The 21,024-nt window shown below is 42.7% G+C and overlaps 1 protein-coding gene across 5 annotated transcripts in view; it reads right to left on the reverse strand.

Annotated features, from left to right (window-relative positions):
* RELL1 (RELT like 1) overlaps positions 1 to 21,024 on the reverse strand; it is a 79,529-nt gene that overhangs the window by 39,727 nt on the left and 18,778 nt on the right. Inside the window, exon 1 of one of the 5 annotated variants that reach the window (XR_011464507.1) lies at positions 451 to 567. The exons of the other annotated variants lie outside the window; for them this stretch is intronic. The gene's annotated coding sequence lies outside the window, so the exon portion shown is untranslated. Of the gene's footprint in view, positions 1 to 450; positions 568 to 21,024 lie in introns of those variants that run through there. 5 annotated transcript variants of the gene reach the window in all.

Consider the following 21,024-nt stretch of genomic DNA (forward strand, 5'->3'; position numbering starts at 1 on the left):
TCCTATCCTGACCCTGCTACTCATAACCTGGGCCCCCTTGGGGTAATTTTTTTTTTAAAGCTCTCCAAGCTAGCCTCTGCTTCTTCATCTGTGAGATTATCTATACATCGTGGAGTGAATGCACAGTTTCAGCAAAGGGTGCACATAGAGTACACACACCATCACTAGGTGGTATCATAGCAGAGTCCTTAGCGGTTAAAAGCACAGACTCAGGAGACTTGGGGTCAAGTCCCAGCTCCACCACTTTGCAGCTGTGTGACTCTGGACAATGACTTAATCTCCATGCCTTGGCTTCTGATGAACAGACATACTAACAGTACCCAACCCACCCCTCAAGGCTTGTTATGAAGATGAAATAAATGAACACACATAAAACATCTAGAACCATTTCTACAGCAAAGCAAATGCTCAACTACATGGCAGGCATCGTTTTAGGCATTTGTAACTTACCACTGAGCAAAACAAAGACCCTTGTCCTCATGGAGCATATGTCCCAGAAAGATTTAGTAAACTGACTGATCTAGTGCATGAAAAAAGAGAGACAAATCCAGGACGCATCAGGTTTTGGCCTAGGGGCACACATATAAAAATGGAAGCACGCGCATTTGCGTATTTGCTCACCAACCCAAATTATCATTTACGGCATGACTGTTGTATGAAAAGCACCAGCTGGGAGCTGGACAGAGAGTGGAAAACAAGACAGCATGCCCAGTGCCAACTTGGAGCCTGTAGGGTAGCACTGGAAACGGGCACTAAACACCTGGGCAGGCATGAGAGACTGGGAGAAGGTATGCACGGGGCACTAAAAGAAATAGGAACAGTGGGCACCTATTTTATGACTTCAGAAACAGTGCAGCTGGGAAGGGGGCATCTACGGGGGAGAAGGAGCCATTTGCTTCTGGACACGTCAAAGTTCCACATGGACTTACACCAGAAGCAGCAGGATATCTGGGCCCACGAGTGTGCCAGGATATACAGGGAACTGAGTCACCTCCATGAAGGAGTGAGAGGGAGAAACATCCCAGCTCATACAATATAAGATTCTACCAGTTAAGATAACGGAGAAAGAGCCAACTGTGTGGAAAATCAGCAAAGTATCAATTCACACACACAAGATGAAAAGGGAGTTATCACACAAAGGAGGGGGTCAGGAAGGATGAAGACTAAAGGAAAATGTGGGGTTTGACTGAAATGAAGTCTCGTTATTTGGGGTACTCAGATTCTGAAGTGATACAATGAGGTTTTCTGCATCACAGAGATTTACACATATTGCTTAAGAAACCCAGAAACTGGGAATCTAGATGCATTTAACTACAAACTCTCTCGAGAGTATTTTGGTGGGGAAAAAATGATCACATGAGGACAAATACCAGGTGTGAAATGACCACATTTCATCACTGCAGCAAACAATATCAAACAGAGACCACAGGACAAAGGGCTCCCTCACTTTCAGATGGAAATAACCATTATCTCTGCCCATGAAAGGAAACTGCTGGTTTCTCAGGTTTTATATTATCATGAAACCTCTAGAATCTGGGGATAAGCTACATATTTATTCTGATTTCTCTCCCAAGAATATAATTAAATGGATGAATGAATAAAAAAGAGTACACACACACACTTCCCTAAATATATGCAAACATATCATCCAAATTAGGGTTTAACATCAAGACTTAATTTCAGTAAAACCAGAAATATTTAACTCCCTTAGTAATTCTAAGCATTTTATTTATTAATTCCTTTTTAAAAACATATTCCATGCGACAGGAATAGCTAAAGCAGGCAACATGTTAAGACTGAAAGAGTTTTACTCAGAATCATGGTCAGTTTCAAGCTGGAAGCGATAAATTCTGTTTAGGAAGCAGCAGAAACAGGAATGAAAGCAGGGGGCTCAGACTTGAAGCCAGGCGGCTCCTCCCGAATCAGGTGGTTAAGAATGTGTATTCATCATTAACTTGACCTCTAGGAAACCCTTGAAAATACTATGAATTCACAGTTTGTGATTTACAGACAGGTGTCAGTCATTTAATCTCATAATTACCACACCATGGAAAAAGCCGAGGAAGATACGACTCTAAATTAGTGAAACATGAATTACAGAGATGCACTGTAGCTAAAAGGTCAGACTGCCTAGCATAAATAATTGCTTGGCCACTAACTAGGCATGTCACCTTGAATAAGTTTTTTAACTGCTCTGTGCTCAATTTTCTCATCTGTAAAATGGAATCAAAATGATTGTACCTCTCTACAATGGTTTCAAAACGTGGCCCCAAATTCTTTGGCAGTCATTGTTTTAAGCCACTAAGTTTTGTGGCAATTTTTTATATAGCAAAGTAACTGGAAGACTATTTGTTAAATTCACTGTAAGGATTACCCACATTAATGTGTAAAGCACTTAGAGTATTTAGGAAAAGATAAGCACTATAAAAGTGTTTATTCTTGGGCTTCCCTATGCTCAGTTGGTAAAGAATCCGCTTGCAATGCAGAAAACCTGGGTTCGACCCCTGGGTTGGGAAGATCCCCTGGAGGAGGGCATGGCAACCCACTCCAGTATTCTTGCCTAGAGAATCCCCATGGACAGAGGAGCCTGGTGGGCTACATTCCATGGAGTTGCAGAGAGTCAGACATGACTGAACAACTAAGCACAGCACATAGAAGAGTTTAGTTATTATCTTGATAGAACTGCACTATCCAATACAGTAATCACTAACCACAAACAGCAATTTAAATTTAAGTCAATTAAAAATAGATAAAATTTAAAATTCAGTTCCTTAGGTGGACTAACCACATTTCAAGTGCTCAACAGTCATATGTGGCTAACTGGTCCATATTAGAGAGGTCAGATAAAGAACATTTCCGTCATCCCAAGAGCCTCCTGATAAAGGTAAAAGAGGAGAGTGAAAAGCTGGCTGAAAGCTCAACATTCAAAAAACTAAGATCATGGCATCCATTCCCATCGCTCCATGACAAAAAGTGGGGAAAAAGTGGGAACAGTAGCAGATTTTATTTTCTTGGGCTCCAAAATCACTGCATATGGTGACTGCAGCCACAAAATTCAAAGACGCTTGCTTCTTGGAAGAAAAGCTATGACAAACCTAGACAGCCTATTAAAAACCAGAGACATCACTTTGCCAACAAAGGTACATACAGTCAAAGCTATGGTCTTTCCAGTAGTCATGTATGGATGTGAGAGTTGGACCATAAAGAAGGCTGAGCACTGAAGAATTGATGCTTTTGAAGTGTGGTGCTGGAGAAAATTCTTTGAGTCCCTTGGACAGCAAGGAGATCAAACCAGTCAATCCTAAAGGAAATCAACCCTGAATATTCACTGGAAGGACTGATGCTGAAGCTGAAGCTCCAATCCTTTGGCCACCTGATGTGAAGAGCTGACTCAATGGAAGGACCCTGATGCTGGGAAAGATTGAGGGCAAGAGGAGAAAGCGGTGACAGAGGATGAGACGATTAGATGGCATCACTGACTCAATGGATGTAAGTTCAAGCAAACTCCAGGAGATGGTGACAGATAGGGAAGCCTGGCCTGCTGCAGTTTATGGGGTCGCAAAGAGTCAGAGGCGACTGAACCAGTGAACAACAAGAAGTTATATTCTACAGCCCTGTTATAGACTACAAAGAATCACTAAAGAGCAAAATGTTGACTGGAGAATCCTTGTTATCTACCTCAGCAATTTAAGAATAACTTTTAAATCACAAAGTAACTATTCACAATTAATGCCTAAGATACTGGTTAACTTAGGTAGGCTTAATTGTTTCTTCAATTTACACTAATAATCTGCTTAGAAACACCATGTCCATCTTTTGTCTTCATCCTTAGCTGACTCATATTTGAATTCTGAAAAAAAATGAGTCCAAATTAATAGCAAAGTTTGTTGTAACATTAATTATAAAGAGTCAAAAACAGCAACAACCACATGTTTGACAATGGGATAATAAAATATCTAAGTCAACCATTGTCTATCCATTTGATGGAATAATATGCACCATTTAAAACTATTCATGAAGAGTTTGTGAAGATATGGGGACATACTTATTGTCTAATAATGAATTTTAAAAGATGGATTCAAAAACCATACATACTGTAGGATCAAACTAGTAAAAAAAATAAATAAAGTACATGAAGGTATAAACTACACGAAGAAATAACCAAAACAGTAAGTGATTCTGGGTAATTGAATAATAGGTTAATTATTAATTATATTTTTATGCTTTTCTGTAATTTGTAAAAATTCTTATATATGTATTATATATGTACCAAGGTGGTAGACACTTTAAAGAAAAAAAGATATAGAGCAGAGGTTGTGAGCCATTTGAGAGTCATGGATCACCGATCCCTTTGTAAACCTGTTGGATCCTATGGTTCCTATTTCAAAATTGTGCCTCCAAATTCTGTAAGCTCTGGACCCTAAGTTAACAGAAGTGCAAGTGAGTTGATAAAGATGATGCCCAAGCATCTGCATGAGTAACACAGTGAACACTGATGCCATTTACTGAGATGAAAAATATCTGGAAAAAAAAATCAAGTTTGAATGGTGCAATGGGTTGAATTTTGCCTCACTCTCAATACATATGTGGAGAAGGCAATGGCAACCCACTCCAGTACTCTTGCCTGGAAAATCCCATGGATGGAGGAGCCTGGTAGGCTGCAGTCCATGGGGTCGCAGAGTTGGACACGACTGAAGAGACTTAGCAGCAGCAGCAGCAGCAGCAGCAGCAATACATATGTGGAAGTCCTAACCCCAAGTACCTGAGAACATGACCATATTAGGATACGGGGTCTTTTTACAAAGGTAATCAAGTTAAAATGAAGTCTTTAGGTTGGACCCTAGTCCCATGCAGCTGTTGTCCTTTAAAAAAAAAAAAGAAAATCTGGAGGCAAAAACATTACATGAAGATAGAGATTAGAGTGATGCTTTGGAGAAGCCAAGGAACACCAGAGATTGCCAGTAAACCACCAGAATCTATAACAGAAACATGGAACAGACAGACCCTCACAGCCCTCAGAAAGAGCAACCCTGCTGACACTCGTCTTGGAGTTCCAGCCTCCAAAACAATAAGACAATGAATTTCTCCTTTTTAAGTCACCCAGTGTGTGGTGTTCTGTTACAGGGTACCTAGCATAGATTAGCAGAGAAGGCAATGGCACCCCACTCTAGTACTCTTCCCTGGAAAATCCCATGGATGGAGGAGCCTGGTGGGCTGCAGTCCATGGGGTCGTGAAGAGTCGGACACGACTGAGCAACTTGACTTTCACTTTTCACTTTCATGCACTGGAGAAGGAAATGGCAACCCACTCCAGTGTTCTTGCCTGGAGAATCCCAGGCACGGGGGAGCCTGGTGGGCTGCCGTCTATGGGGTCACACAGAGTCGGACACGACTGAAATGATTTAGCAGCAGCAGCATAGATTAGTATATATGCTAATGTACTTGCATGGAGAAGAACTATATGTTTTTGAACATGTAGTGATAGAGGTAAATAAGCAGGGGACCTTCAAATGGAAATACCCACTGAGCAACTGGATCTACTCCATGAGGAACTAGGAAGAGAAGTCAGGACTCTAGCTTGGAACACAGAAGAAGGAGTTTCCAGAAAGAATGAGCAGTCAGCTAGGTGAGATGCTTCAGGAGAGAGCAACTAAAACAGGAAGGAAATGTAAAATGGTGCAGCCACTATGGAAAATAGTATAGAGGTTTCTAAAAAAAAAAAAACAGACAAGAATAGAACTACCACATGATCCAGCAACCTCATTTCTGGGTGTCTATACAAAAGAACTGAAATAAGATCTTCTGCACTGCCACACTCTTCGCAGCCAGGGGAACAAATGTTCTGATCTTTGAGCAGATAAAGAAATGTGACATGTATGTGACATGAATCAGATCCCATTCAGCTTTTTTAAAAAGGAGGAAATCTCACCATAAAGGACAACAAAAATGGACCTGGAAGACATTGTTGTCATTGTTGTTGCTGTTTTTCAGTCACCAACTCGTGTCCAACTCTTTGCAACCCCACAGACTGCAGCACACCAAGCTTCCCTGTCCTGCACCATCTCCTGGAGTTTGCTCAAATTCATGTCCACTAAGTCAGTAATGCCATCCAACCATCTCATCCTGTGTTGTCCCCTTCTCTTCCTGCCTTCTATCTTTCCCAGCATCAGGGTCTTTTCAAATGAGTCAGTTCTTCTCATCAGGTGGCCAAAGTATTGGAGCTTCAGCTTCAGCACCAGTCCTTCCAATCAATATTCAGGGTTGATTTCCTTTAAGATTGACTAGTTTGATCTCCTTGCTGTCCAAGGGACTCTCAGAAGACATGAGGCCAAGTGAAATAAGCCAGTCACAGAAGGACAATTACTGCATGATTCCACTTCCATGAGATTATCTAAAATAGTCAAATTCACAGAAAGAGAGCAGAATGGTGGTTTCCAGGAGCCAGGGGCAGGGAGAAATGGGTAGCTGCTATTCAATGGGGATGAAGTTTCAGTTATGCAAGATGAATAAATTTCAGATATTTGCTGTACAGCATTGTGCCCTTAGTTAACAATACTGCATTGTGCACTTAAAAATTTGTTAAGAGGATAATTCTCATTTTAAGTGTTCTTAGCACAGTAAAAAAAAAAAATAAAAAGAAATAAATAAAAAGAAAAAAGAAACACCCTAAGAAGAATCTTTTGAAAGAATTGAGAAAAACTCAAGACAAATTGGGCCACGTAGAAGTCCACATAAGAACACATGGAAACTCTTCAATTGCTGACTTAGGGAGCAACTTGGAATATTTTTTTAACTATCCCCTTGTTGTGCTTTGCTACCTCTTTCTCCATAGTCTCTTGAAGTAAACTTAAAATCCTAAAACACATACATACATCATACATAAAATGAAAAAATAAATAAAATAAACAAGGAAAGAAAAACCATCCCGTGGGAGATCTTTGTGGCCTTGGAGGGAGCGGTTTTTCATAGACCAGAAGGAAAGACTAGATTCCCTGGGCTGAGGAGCAGAAACAGCTCAGTTTGCTCTTTCTAGAAGCTCGATATGAGCATTAAGAGTAAGGGAGTTCACCTTCAGCATAAGGGGAAGAAATTTTTATTTGCCTTTTTGAATTCTTTTTTTTTTTCCGGCTGCATTGTGTGGCACATGGGATCTTAAGTTCCCCAACCTAGGGTTGGGCCAGTCCCCAGCAGTAAAAGCGTGGGGTCCTAACCACTGGACTGCCAAGGAATTCCCTGGAATTTTTTTAAAATGACTGAAAGCAGAGTGTTTCTTTACAGGCAGAAAAGGAGCAAAAAGGAGAGTCTGAGACAGTGTGTAAAGTGATGACCTTGAGGAACTGGAGGAGATGATTTCCGTAAGAAGGAAGGAGGTGGATTAAAAACTTGAACAGGTAAAAGGACACCTCGTTCTCCCAAGGCAGGGGGTCCATGAGTGATCCTTTAGGGTGGGCGGAAGGTCCACGAATGAAAAGATGCCTGGGAGCCTCCACTGTCTCTGAAGGTAAGAGATGGCATCTGTTGAGACCCCAGGGAAGAATAAGGGGCCTGTGGGGACAGTGAGGCTTAGTGGAGAGTCTGCAGGAATGGGAGAGGACTGCAAAGGCATTCGGGGCACAGCTGAGATGGGCACCCCAAACCTGCAACTGGGCTAACCCATGCGAGAGGGCCACCGGAGCAGGAAAGAAAAACAAGAGACCCAAGGGGATCAGACACCAAGGATCAGGGTCAGAAGGGAGTGTAGGGCAAAACAGAGGAAGGAAGAGGTTGGTAAGAGTTCTAGAAGTGCTGGAAGTCTAGTTCAGACAGGTTTGTTACTCCTCTATTAACTACCAACAAGAACTACCACCATCACACTATGGAGCATTTACAAGCCACCACTAAGCTAAGCACTGACTCTTCAAAGCAAACTTCCGACACAGCTACTGGCATTCTCCCCATGCTACAAATGGGGAAAGGAAGCACAGAAAGGTCACACAGTCTTCTCAAGGTCACGTTGCTACTACATGGCAGCTCCTAGATTCAGGCCAGGCAGTCTAGATCCTGCCTGCATGGACGCTGCTTCCTCCTCCCTGACCTGAGATCATCATTTACCAACTCTTTGTTAAAATGCTAAATGCTGGTTTGCTCTCGAATTTCACAACTGAGATCAAAGGCTCCCCAGATCTCAAAACTGAGTTCCAATTAGCACAGCAGAAAGTAGGATGTTTTGAAAATGCCTACTACCAGACCTCAGAGCAGTTTCCTGGATGAACAAGTATAAAACTGAAACTGTCCTCCACCTCTGAGCTCCTACCCAATTCCCAAATCACAGCTCATCTTTTGCAGGCCACAAGCTTAGGTCCCTCAGCCTCTTCAAAACAAGCCCATCACCTCACCTTTAGTATCTTTAGTAACCTCCACACACACCAATAGCCACCGAAACAGGGAGGGTCGCAGCTCTTACTGATAAACATGATTCCCTTCCACAACATCACAAGTAAGGCATGTCCAACAAAAGCCAGGGTTTGGTTTTTCCTAGACCCAGCCAGGTTGTCTTAATTCACTTTATTTTGAGGACACATTAGTATTGAGTTTTGCCAAGATCTTGTTGACAAAGTCACAAACGAAAGCAAGAAACTGAGGAAGAGGTATGAGGAAAGGGCTCAGAGTCAACCCCCCAAAATCAAAAGCAGTTTTCTAGCCTAGTTTCCAAGTAATATTTAAGTTTCCAACTGACCCCAATGGTAACAGGAGCTGAGAAGCAATGGCACAGAAATGGCCTTCCTCAAACCCAGTGGACATAACTCAAGGGTTGCTAAAATATGGGGAAGACGGTGATAACCTGAGACTCCAGATAAGGAGGCCCTCATGACTCCTCCCAAGCAGCTTCACTCCAGCCAGGGCCAAGAGCATTTTGATGGTTCTGATAGCAATTCTATCAGGAAAGGGGTACGTTCTCAGAAGCTTGGGTTACCCAACAACTCTCTGATGGGAGAAAAGGACTTGGCTGGAAAATAGATAGCCTACCCAGCTTGGTTGGAACGTTGCTTTTAAACACACTCACACACCCTATTTTTTTTTTTTCCAGCAAAAGCATTCAAATCACAGGATCCAAAAGTCTATTGTTGGACTACATTACTGACTAGGAGGGCAAAATTTGCATTTCTCTAAAGGGGTTTTTCTTCCTCCAGCTTTGCCCTGGCTGCCTCTGTGATTACTTCTCTGTGCCTCAGTTTGGTCAACTGGAATATTATGTGCTGATGCCAATGTCCTTGGTTCTTGACATTCCATACTCAGCCTTCTTCAGCTCCATCCACAATTCCCTCTGGGTTGGTAAAACATACCCTCCTGTGTCCACAAGGCAAAATCCCCAAAATTCTAAAAATAAGAAGTCTTATACCTCATTTCACAGCAAAACTCAATCCGACAAACTCACTGGTAGCAGAACTTGATCTGATATGAGGCTATTTACAACCTCTGCTCCACCGAGTCTGCTGCACAAATATGAATATACTTGATGAGACCTCACAAAGGGGCTTAGGCCACAGGGCTCAAGGGTTTTTGATGGTCACAGTCCTATGAGGTGGGTATTCATTAGAGAGAGGAGCTGGAGGTGGGGGAGGGTCTGCCACTTGCCCGGGGTCACATGGTTGGAAACTAGTAAGAGCCTGGAGGAAAAGCCAAGCAGATCTCATCTCAGGATAGTGCTCATAGCCAGCTCACACACAGCCTCTCAATCCTGCTCTGGCTGAGCTAAGATCTATTAGCTCCTGAAAAACAACCTCCTTTATTAAGCTAATTGTTTAAACACAGTTTAAATCAATTATGTACACAATGAAAGGGCAGAATGCAAAGCAAATTCTACAAAATAAAATCATTCCCAATTATTTCTATTTTTGGCTACAGAGATAACCAAGGCCATGGAGCTCTTAAGAGATACCACCCCACCCCCAGCACCACTGACTGAGACACAACATTTGCCCAAATCTTAAAAGCTTAAAATGTATGAAGAGAACAAATGAGCTTATACGGAAATTGGAAAACAATGAACTTCAGTATATAAATAAGTCCTAAACTTTGTAGTGAAACTTCAGGCAGCTACCAGTTTCCAAACGCCTCCCAGATAGACAGCTGCTACAGCCCATCCTCCCCCACTCCACAGCTGTGACAAGACAGGAAGGGGAGACCCAGACAGGACCCACTTGCTCAGAGATCACTCACCCATGACACAAAAGCCCTCCCAATACAAAGTACAGTTACCTTTACCTTATTGAATTGCCTGAAATGCTATCCTGATACTGGAAGATTCTCTTTTTCAATTTTACTTTTTTATTTTTAATTGGAGGACAATTGCTTTACAATGTTGTGTTGGTTTCTGCTGTACTTGATTCTGGACAGCAAAAACCACTATAGGAACAGATGGAGGCCCAGAAAGCCTTCCTCAGAAAAACATGCATAAATCAGCAATGTCTGGTTGTGAACCCCTGATTGACATGAGCGTTTGGCTAAGAGGTCCCTTGAAAAATGCAGCTGTCTCTGAGGTTTCTGCTCATACCGGTGAGAGACCAGCTGCACCCTGTGCTATGCTTAGTCGCTCAGTCATGTCTGACTCTCTGTGACCCCATGGACTGTAGCCCACCAGGCTCCTCTGTCCATGGGATTCTCCAGTCAAGAATATTGGAGTGGATACTCTTCTTGGAGAATATCTTCTATCCCTTCTCCAGGGGATCTTCCTGACCCAGGAATCGAACCGGGGTCTCCTGCATTACAGGTGGATTCTTTACCATCTGAGCTACCAGGGAAGCCCCAGCTGCACCCTGGAGGATGCTAAAATGCAGGGCTCAGGGTAGCAGGAGCACCCAGGATCCAGAGACAGGCGTTAAGCATGGGAGAGGAGCACCCGAGAATGCAACATACCAGGAAAGCTCACGAGGAAAGCTCCTCGCCTCCCCCAGCACTTGGCTAAATGTGGCTTCAAAGAGCTTTTGTTAGAAATAATAGGACAAAATGAGGTTTGTAAACCTGATGGCAGTCTGGTTCCAGATTCTAAACAATAAAAATTTTAAAACAGCAATAAAGGCTATTTTGAGGACAACAGGAAAATGGATTAAACAGTATTACAGACTTGAATTATTTTCTTAGCTGTGATGATGGTGTTGTGGTTATGCGGAAGGAAGTCCTCAGTCCTACAAAATGATAGCAGAGGGATGTAGGTGAAATGCAACACTGAATACAACTTGATTTCCAAGAGTTCAGCCAAAAAAAGTAGGTAAATGGATGGATGGACGGGTGGACAGATAGGGTGAGCAAGTGAATATGGTAAAATGTTGAATCCAAGTGGTTCACACAGCAGTCCACTTTACTTTTCACCTTCTCTGTAATAATAAAGTTCTCTAAGTCCTATGTTGTTACTTTTTAAATAGCCTTTGTGGGAGCCTAATTATTATTTTTAATGGGAAAATGCATTTCAATTTCTAGCGTACTTTCCAATTACTCAAAACGGAATGTCTGGAGCATAACCCTTCCTTAAGCCGCAGTTTCTTTGTATAAATACCACAGGAGGTGAGAAGGGAAGTATAATTAGTGTGGATCCAAGAAGAAAAAAGACTTTATATTAGGTTTCAAAAGAAAAACTGAATTTGGCTGGACAAAAAGGAAATAAACATTCTTGACAAGCAGGAGGTTGGGAGGACAAAACTGAATTACTCTTGAACCCCAGGTAGCAACCAGAACAAAGGACTGAAACTGGGGTGACGTCAATATAAAGATACAAAAATACTAAAAATAATGCCGGAAACTGTAAATATTTGCCATTCCAGGTTTCCATTTAAACTAGAATGGGAAAATGAACTCTGCAGAGTAAAAGTTCCTAGCATTCTCCACAACTGTCTCAGATTTACTATTTAAAGTGATTTCTTAAGGCCACAGAACTTTCTGACCAAACACAACTCTTCAAGGGCACCAAAAGACTGAACACAGAAAACAACTACAGCCTCATAGCTACTCCTTGGGAAGGGATTCAGTTTAGGACACAGGTGTTTTGAGAAGCCAAGGAGCTCAACTTCTAGATTCTTCCCAAATCTTCCAGAATATCTCAAAGGTTTACATTCAGACAACACAGAAGGTTCATCTAACCTGAGCTCACCCCATGGGGTAAAGTCAGCTTGCCAGTGTCTACACTGGGACACAGGCCAGGAAGCCACCCACCATGCCTCTAAGACAGAAAAGGCTGAGGAGCTCTGAGGGGAGCCCAAGGGGTGGGCACATCATGGGGTGCTCTGAGAGGGGTGTTGTTGTTCAGTCGCTCGGTCATGTCTCACTCTTTGCCACCCCATGGACTGCAGCATGCCAGGCTTCCCTGTCCTTCACCATCTCCTGGCACTTGCTCAGACTTGTAACCACTGTGCTGATGATGCCATCCAACCATCTCATCTTCTGTCATCCCCTTTTTCTGCCTTCAGTTTTTCCCAGCATCAAGGTCTTTTCCAATGAGTTGGCTCTCCACATCAGGTGGCCAAAGTACAGGAGCTTCAGCTTCAGCATCAGTCCTTCCAATGAATATTTAGGACTGATTTCCTTTAGGACATCCCAAGAAAAAGAAAGGCAAAAAAGCTGTCTGAGGAGGCCTTAAAAATAGCTGTGAAAAGAAGAGATGTGAAAAGCAAAGGAGTAAAGGAAAGACATACCCATTTGAATGCAGAGTTACAAAGAATAGCAAGCAGAGATGAGAAAGCCTTCCTCAGTGATCAATGCAAAGAAATAGAGGAGAACAATAGAATGGGAAAGACTAGAGATCTCTTCAAGAAAATTAGAGATACCAAGGGATCATTTCAGGCAAAGATGGGCTCAGTAAAGGACAGAAATGGTATGGACCTAACAGAAGCAGAAGATATTAAGAGGTGGTAAGAATACACAGAGGAATTGTACAAAAGGGATCTTGACGACCCAGATGATCACGATGGTGTGATCACTCACCTAGAGCCAGACTTCTTGAAATGTGAAGTCAAGTGGGCCTTAGGAAGCATCACTACGAACAAAGCTAGTGGAGGTGATGGAATTCCAGTTGAGCTATTTCAAATCCTAAAAGATGATGCTGTGAAAGTGGTGCACTCAATATGTCAGCAAATTTGGAAAACTCAGCAGTGGCCATAGGACTGGAAAAGGTCAGTTTTCATTCCAATCCCAAAGAAAGGCAATGCCAAAGAATGCTCAAACTACCACACAATTGCACTCATCTCACATGTGACTGCACTTTCACTTTTCACTTTCATGCATTGGAGAAGGAAATGGCAACCCACTTCAGTGTTCTTGCCTGGAGAATCCCAGGGATGGTGGAGCCTGGTGGGCTGCCATTTATGGGGTCGCACAGAGTCAGACACGACTGAAGCTACATAGCAGCACAAGCTAGCAAAGTAATGCTCAAAATTCTCCAAGCCAGGCTTCAACAGTGATTGAACTGTGAACCTCCAGATGTTCAAGCTGGTTTTAGAAAAGGCAGAGGAACCAGAGATCAAATTGCCAACATCCGTTGGATAATCATAAAAGCAAGAGAGTTCCAGAAAAACATCTACTTCTGCTTTATTGACTATGCCAAAGCCTTTGACTGTATGCATCACCACAAACTGTGGAAAATTCTGAAAGAGGTGGGAATACCAAACCACCTGACCTGCCTCTTGAGAAACCTGTATGCAGGTGAGGAAGCAACAGTTAGAACTGAACATGGAGCAACAGACTGGTTCCAAATAGGAAAAGGAGAACGTCAAGGCTGTATATTGTCACCCTGCTTATTTAACTTATATGCAGAGTACATCATGAGAAACGCTGGGCTGGAGGAAGCACAAGCTGGAATCAAGATTGCCGGGAGAAATATTAATAACCTCAGATATGCAGATGACACCACCCTTATGGCAGAAAGTGAAGAAGAACTAAAGAACCTCTTGATGAAAGTGAAAGTGGAGAGTGAAAAAGTTGGCTTAAAGCTCAACATTCAGAAAACTAAGATCATGGCACCTGGTCCCATCACTTCATGGCAAATAGATGGGGAAACAGTGGAAACAGTGTCAGACTTTATTTTTTTGGCTCCAAAATCACTGCAGATGGTCACTGCAGCCATGAAATTAAAAGACACTTGCTCCTTGGAAGAAAAGCTATGACCAACCTAGAGAGCATATTAAAAAACAGAGACATCACTTTGCCAACAAAGGTTTGTCTAGTCAAAGCTGTGGTTGTTCTAGTAGGCATGTATGGATGTGAGAGTTGGACCGTAAAGAAAGCTGAATGATGAAGAATTGATGCTTTTGAACTGTGGTGTTGGAGAAGTTTCTTGAGAGTCCCTTGGACTGCAGGGAGATCCAACCAGTCCATTCTAAAGGAGATCAGTCCTGGGTGTTTGTTGGAAGGACTGATGTTGAAGCTGAAACTCCAATAATTTGGCCACCTGATGCGAAAACCTGACTCATTGGAAAAGACCCTGATGTGGGAAAGATTGAAGGCAGGAGGAAAACAGGACAACAGAGGATGAGATAGCTGGATGGCATCACCAACTCAACGGATATGAGTTTGAGTAAACTCCAGGAGTTGATGATGGACAGGGAGGCCTGGCGTGCTGCAGTCCATGGGGTCACAAAGAGTCAGACATGACTGAGTGAGTGAACTATACTGATCCTTTAGGATTGACTGGTTGGATCTCCTTGCAGTCCAAAGGACTCTCAAGAGCCTTCTCCAATACCACATTTCAAAAGCATCAATTCTTCAGCATTCAGCCTTCATTATGGTCCAAGCCTCATATCCATACATGACTACTGGAAAAACCATAGCTCTGACTATATGGACCTTTGTTGGCAAAATAATGTCTCTGCTCTTTAATACACTGTCTAGGATTGTCTTAGCTTTTCTTCCAAGGAGCAAGCGTCTTTTAATTTTGTGGCTGCAGTCACCATGTGCAGTCATTTTAGAGCCCAATAAAATAAAGTCTGTCACTGTTTCATGGTTTTCCCATCTATTTGCCATGAAGTGATGGGGACGGATGCCATGATCTTAGTTTTCTGAATGCTGAGAGAGGAGTGTAAATGAGGGTAATGCCCAAGGTGCTGTGGGGCCCAGGAGAGCTCAGCAGTTTGGACCGCAGCTGAATCCCCCCTCCTCTTCTCCTGTTCTCTTACCCTTTCCTCTTCTCTTTCTTTTGCTATTTTTATGGTTGTCCATTTGTGGAGATTTTTAAGTCTTTAGTTACCCTAGCACTGTTAGTCTCTTGAAAATGGGCTGGGTGGCTAGAGGACAGGAGTGGAATGAGACTTTGTAGACCTTTCTATGCCTTTCAAATCATAAACTATGGGGCTTCCCTGGTGACTCAGTGGTAAAGAATCCAGCTGCCAATGCAGGGGACACAGGTTTGATCCCTGACCTGGGAAGATCCTATATGCCATGGAGCAACTAAGGCTGTGCACCCCAACTACTGCGCCTGTGCTCTGGAGCCCAAGAGCCACAACTACTGAAGCCTGAATGCCCTAGAGTCTGTGCTCCTCAACAAGAGAAGCCACCACAATGAGAAGCCTGGGCACCGCAAGGAAGAGTATCCTCTGCTCACTGCAACTAGAGAAGAGCCCATGCATCAGTGAGGACCCAGCACATCCAAAAATAAATAAATAAAATTATTTTTTAATTGTAAATTATATCCACTCAAGAAAGAAGTGTAATTTATTTAAAGACATTCTTGATATGACTGCAAAACAATGGGACTTAAGGAATTTAGTATTCACTTCAGATTCTTTTCTAAAGGTGGCGTGTTATAAAGAATGAATTGCTATAAGAAGGTAACCATAGGGCAGCATTTACCTGGTGTCTGCAGTGCTCCAGGAAGTGTTCTATCAACAGATGCTTCATACACAATTCCATTTCATTTCCACAACATCCGTAAGGTAGGTTATCTCATTGCCCACATGTGCAGATGAGGTCCACAGGGGTTCAATATACATGGGGTTCAATAACAAGTCCTAATGTATGGTGGGACAGGATTTGAGCCAGGCCATGTGATCCCAAGGCCCCACACTTACTTTTAGCCACATTGTTTAACAGTGTCTGGAAGAATGGAGATTGGTTTTCAGCTTTACCTAAGTGGCACATAATTGACCACAGAGCTGGGCTGAGACCTACGTCCATATTCATCCACACAAATGCCCTAAAGCTGCTTCTCTTCAAATGACCCTATTATGTGTGATAAACACTGGAATCTGCATGCATCTTGTTAAGTGTAAAAATTGTCTTCATGAAAAAGGATTAAAGTCAACGAAAGAAGTATGAAATTTGTATTGACTTTTTTTTTTAATTCTCAGCAGCTTAAAATGTCCCAGTATTAATTTTAACTACAAAAAAGCAAAAGATCACTCTATAGCAGAACTCTATCTGATTCCTCCTTAACTATTCTATTATGAAAATAAAAGGGAGACTTGTTCCTATCTATTGAAAAGCATCTTGTTCACAGTGTACATTTTCACATTGTTACTCACAAACTATTTTACTTAGAAGCAATTCTACAGCCATCACAAACATAATTTGTGCTAACAATGTTCACTGCATGGCATCTAAAAATCAAGAAGAAAGAAAGAAGAAAAGAAGGAAGGAAAAATAGAAAAGGACAAAGAATCTTCAATCATACATATAACTAGCTAGAGACATTGTATAGGATATAAAAGTTTCCACGCAGATGACACTATTTTTTCATTGTTTTATCTGAAACCTCTAATCCCAAGGAGGTAAACAAAAGGGTGGATGAGATTCTCACTTTGCAAATAAATCAGTGGTGTAACATGACATCACTGGGGAGAGGCAGAGAAATAAGCCAAGTAGAAAAACCAACACTCAGAGCCTATAACAGCCTCTCCAACCACTTTCCTACAAACACATGGTTGGGCATACAGTAGCCAATGTTAAGAAAGCCAACAGAGGTGACAGAATTCACAGGAAAAGCCCAGTTTAAGTCAAACATGCCTATTTCCCCACGTAGTAGGAAAAAGGTCCTTTTGTTGAACGCCTAACCCCACCACAATTCCTGGAACACAGTTCTGCTGTGCTATGCTTAGTCGCTAGTTGTGTCCAACTCTTTGCAACCCCATGGACAGTAGCCCACCAGGCACCTCGCCCATGGGATTCTCCAGGCAAGAATACTGGAGTGGACTGCCATGCCCGACCCCAGGGGATCTTCCCAGCCCAGTTGGCAGCACCTTAAACATTTGCCACATAGAACCTGGGAATCTTGAAAGCAGATTCCATCCTCCCAGAGGGGCTCCTCAATTACTGAGCAAGCATCCCCTTTCACTGTAACTGGACCAGCAGTTTTATTAAGATGCTATTTGATGGAACAGAATTACTAATGTACTTGTGTCTGCATTTGCCAAATACTGACAGCTTTTAAAAACATATATAAATAGGTTCTTGTCAAAGCTTGGATGACTGATCCACCCTGCAGCTTTACCCACTTATTTATTAGGTAAGCCCTTTCCAAAAGGTATACATATACCAGCAAGCTCCTGTATTCTTCAAAATCAACAGAAGTTTCCCATTAGCAAACATTCAAAGGAAGGCCCACAAACAGCAGTAGGTACCCAAACCCAGTGCAGGGGAACTGGCCCTCCACTGCATTTTCACCAGACTCGATCACATTCCACACTGCCATGTCCTGTCAAGGGGTGGAGCTGACACACCCTCACAAAGGCACTGCCCTCTTTCCACAGGGGCCTGATCTCCAACAATCTGTTCCTGCACACTCCTCACCAGTGGCCAAGCAGGGACTAGGTCAGGAATTATTCAAAATATGGGAGGAAGCTAACCTGCAAGTGCCAGGACAAAACCACCAAATGGGAAGACAGGCCAGGATGGCCTGTTACTGGCAGACACTGCAAGAGAGGGACCCGGGGAGGAAGGGGTTTCCTTAGGAACCAGTGATTCCCTGGGGCTCCACAGAGAGGGCGCTGACTCAGAGGACCAGGCTTCCAGGAAGTAGGTCCCTGGGTTTCTGGGTACAACCAGCCCCTGCCAGGGTGGGAGTCCAGCCAAGGAATTTCCACTGCGCAGAAGACAACACTTACTAACCACGTGGGAAAGTAAAGGGTGTTGCCGAGCTGGCTGGTGCTAGTAAGCAAGGGCTTCAGGAGGGAAGGCTGCCCGGCACCCAGCCCTACAGAGAGAGAGGAAGATACGGGCAGATTTTCAGGGGGTGCATTGGGGGTTCACCATCCCTCTTCCAGGGCCTCTGGGATGCTCCACCACTCTATCACCAACCGCTAACAGCAGCAAACCTTCACCGAGTGCTTACATATGAGCCTGGCATCTTTACTTGCATTTCTTTTTTTTTTTTTTTAATCTTCAGGACTCTTAGGTGTTACAATGAAACCCATTTCAGAAATGTAGGCATTAAAGAACAAAGTATTGAAGTCAAAGTCACTCATCTGGGGCATGGCCAGGATTTGAACCAAGGTCTGCTGCAAGCACAGCAGGAGCTCTCAACCAAAGCTGCTCCCAGAAAGAAAGGAGGCAAAGCAAAAGCAAGTTTTTTCTTGGCTGCACTGTGTTCATTCAACTTGCTTCCTGGCTGTCAGACCCCAGGCAAGTCTATTAACTTCCCAGTACCTCAGTTTCCTCACCTCTAAAATGCAGATAATAACAGAATGGTTTCTGAACAGGAAATGAAATGAACTCGGGTTTAGGAGAGGTCTTTGCACAGAGTAAGTGCTCAGTAAACGTTATCAAACCAGTTCAAGGAAATCAACCCTGAACATTCACTAGAAGGACTGGTGCTGAAGCTGACGCTCCAAAACTTTGGCCACCAGATGTGAAAAGCCGACTCTTTGGAAAAGACCCTGATGCTGGGAAAGACTGAGGGTAGGAGGAGAAGGGGATGACAGAGGATGAGCTAGTTGGATGGCATCACCAACTCAATGGACATGAGTTTGAACAAACCCCAAGAGACAGGGAAAGACAGGGATGCCTGGCACGCTGCAGCCCATGGGGTCGCAAAGAGTTGGACATGACTATGAGACTGAACAACAACAAAACATTATCCAGCATTGCGGTGCTGTTTATTATCAGTGGTAATAAGTGTAAGCGCTGCTATCCTCACAAAGTTCCCAGCTCAGCTGGAAACACAAAGCCAAGAAACAGGAAACTGAAACTAAAGAACATGAGCCCGACTGGAGGGCAGTGTTAAGTGCGGGGAACAGAGCAACACCTTACGACCTGAAAGTGAGGAAGCAGCCGCCCTAGGAGGCGCTCTCAGGGCCCATCTTCAGCTCCCAAAACTCTGACATCAGTCCAACTTCTCTTCCTTCCAGGAACAGGAAACAGGTAACGATTAAACAGAAAACTACAGGAGTCCTAAACACAGGGTTTTTCCAATTAGTCACAGGTTAGGTCAGGCAGTGTTCTTGCTAGACAGGCATGTGGCCAGCCTTCTGGGAATATGGGAACTGGCGAGCAGAGGTGGTATATGTGGAAGGTCACGGTCCAGTCCCTGCAGGGAAGTCACGAGTCCTTTGACGCAAAGTCTCCCCTGGGGCTGTTAGAGCAAAGGGAAAAGGAACTAGGGTATTTTCTATCCTAGACCACTTCAGAAAAGGCAAACAGAGTCAAGATTAAACAAATGAAATTAGAAAACCCTAGATATAGAAAGCCTGGTTTTGAAGGGGAAGAAATGAACGTCAAAGAGTCGGACACGACTGAGCAACTTCACTTTCACTTTTCACTCTCATGCATTGGACAAGGAAATGGTAACCCACTCCAGTATTCTTGGCTGGAGAATCCCAGGGATGGGAGCCTGGTGGGCTGCGGTCTATGGGGTCACACAGAGTCGGACACAACTGAAGCGACTTAGCAGCAGCAGCAGCCTGAACTCAAATAACTCTGGAAACTGTAGCAAAGGTTAGACACAGAGAAAAATTATAAAAATAATAGTCACATACTGATGCATAGTATCAGTGCTTTGTATAATTACAAAGCACTAGCATTGTATAATTACTAGACCAAGCACTTCACAGGTATGAACTTGCTTAACCCTTACAATAATCCTATGAGATAGGCACTATCGTTTTCAACTCCATCTTCCAGATATGAAAACTACAGCACAGAAAGGTCAAATAACTTAAACCAAGTCACATAGCTAGCAAGTAGCAGAGGTGAGTTTTTAATCCAGGCAGCCTGTCTCCAGAGTCCCAAACTCTGCTCTATTGCTTGTGAGAGTTAACAGTTTTAACATTCAGTAAAGTTCCACAAAATGGGATTATCCATTGCTCATCTCTACGGTGAGTTAGAGTCTTGAGTAGAAAAATCTATGGGTAATCATTACTCATACAATTCAGTAATAAACCGACAGTGAGAAAATGGTGAATCACCTATCGGGAAGAGAAGGTACATTTAAGTTGTATTGTCTCCTGGTCAATTTATCTATTTTTTTGACATTAAGTACTAATTTTTTAAAAATTCCTGCTATGATTTATAAGAAGCAAATCAAAAAAGCCATCTGATCTGCATTGAACACTGTTGAAACTGCTGATTACTTATTGAAATTTCTAAACTTCCCTTTGACTTTTAAAACAATAGGAACTATTCGCCTTAAGGGATCAGATTTGCCATATCCCTTTGCCCAAAATGATCGTAATTGTTAACGAAAAACATTAAGTGAAGGAATAAACATAAAGTAGTATTTTGAGCTAACATGATCTCAGTTTTTATTGAAAGAAAAAAAATACCAAACTGTTTACATTCGTTATCTCTGAGTAGTGAGATTATAGGTTATTTTTTTCTTTTTATTATTTTGTATCTTTTGTTGGTGGAATTTGGGAGTATTTTTTTTCTTTTTTGACTTTTAACATGTTTTAAAAGGTCCTGATGACAGTCACTACAGTTGTTGGCTTTTTTTTTCCTACTGCAAGTAGAAAGTTAGTAAAGAACCTTCATTCCTATTAAGTTGAACCCTATGAAACTGTTGTCACTGTAGATCAAAAACAGTGGAAGACTGGTAATTTCATGTGGCTTATCCAAATAGTAATAGTAATG

This window comes from Bos mutus, chromosome 6, assembly GCF_027580195.1.
Source record: "Bos mutus isolate GX-2022 chromosome 6, NWIPB_WYAK_1.1, whole genome shotgun sequence".
NCBI lineage: Eukaryota > Metazoa > Chordata > Mammalia > Artiodactyla > Bovidae > Bos > Bos mutus.